This window comes from Colobus angolensis, unplaced genomic scaffold, assembly GCF_000951035.1.
Source record: "Colobus angolensis palliatus isolate OR3802 unplaced genomic scaffold, Cang.pa_1.0 Scaffold24, whole genome shotgun sequence".
NCBI lineage: Eukaryota > Metazoa > Chordata > Mammalia > Primates > Cercopithecidae > Colobus > Colobus angolensis.
This window is the reverse complement of record NW_012115599.1, coordinates 12634949-12635793: the sequence shown is the minus strand read 5'-3', so window position 1 is coordinate 12635793 and position 845 is coordinate 12634949.

The window sequence follows — 845 nt, the reverse complement described above, 5'->3', positions numbered from 1 at the left end:
GTTTCACCATGTTAGCCAGGATGGTCTCGATCTCCTGACTTCGTGATCCGCCCGCCTCGGCCTCCCAAAGTGCTGGGATTACAGGCGTGAGCCACGGTGCCCGGCCATAGGTTACACTTTTAAGCGTATAGATGAAATAGAGTGGAAGTAACACTTGACTGGGAGTCAGAATACTTGGATTCTAGTCCTGGGTGGCCCTAAGTAGGTGACCTTGGGGAAGCTCTTATTTCCCAGGGCTTCCGTTTCCGTATTTGCACAGTGAAGATGCTCATCTCTAAAGTCCGAGGTCGTTTTAACAACTGACCGTCTCATTTTCTTCTGACCCCACATTTGGGAGGGAGTGCTTCTGCAGTGCGCCGCTCAGGTCTTGAGTGAATACATTTTGCCCATCGGTTCAGGATCCGAGGCTAAGGGAGGCACCAAAAGGGTGACGACGGCGCCCCCTTCCCAGCTCTGCAGCACAAAGCCCTTCGCAGCTGACCGCAGCGGTTGGTTCGCGTCTCCCATCTACGGGTCTGTGAGGTCCTTCATACTACTTTTTAGTCCCCAGCCTGATTCCTGGAGTACAGCTGGTGCTCAACAAATACTGAGTGAATGTGTGAGGGAAATAAAGGAGAGGCGGGCGCTGGCATCCGGGAGCTGCGCAATGATCTAACGAATTTCTGCAAAAATTACAACTACCCCGCCTTTCTCCTAGGCTTCAAGGCGACTGCCGGGTGCGAAAGGAACCGCACACCACTCAGAGGAGAAAGAAACCTTTCAGACCGGAGAGGCAGATGGGAGCGCGGAGGGAGGAGGCTCCATCCAGCCCGCCCCCGCGCTGCGCGCGCCACCGCCCCTCACCG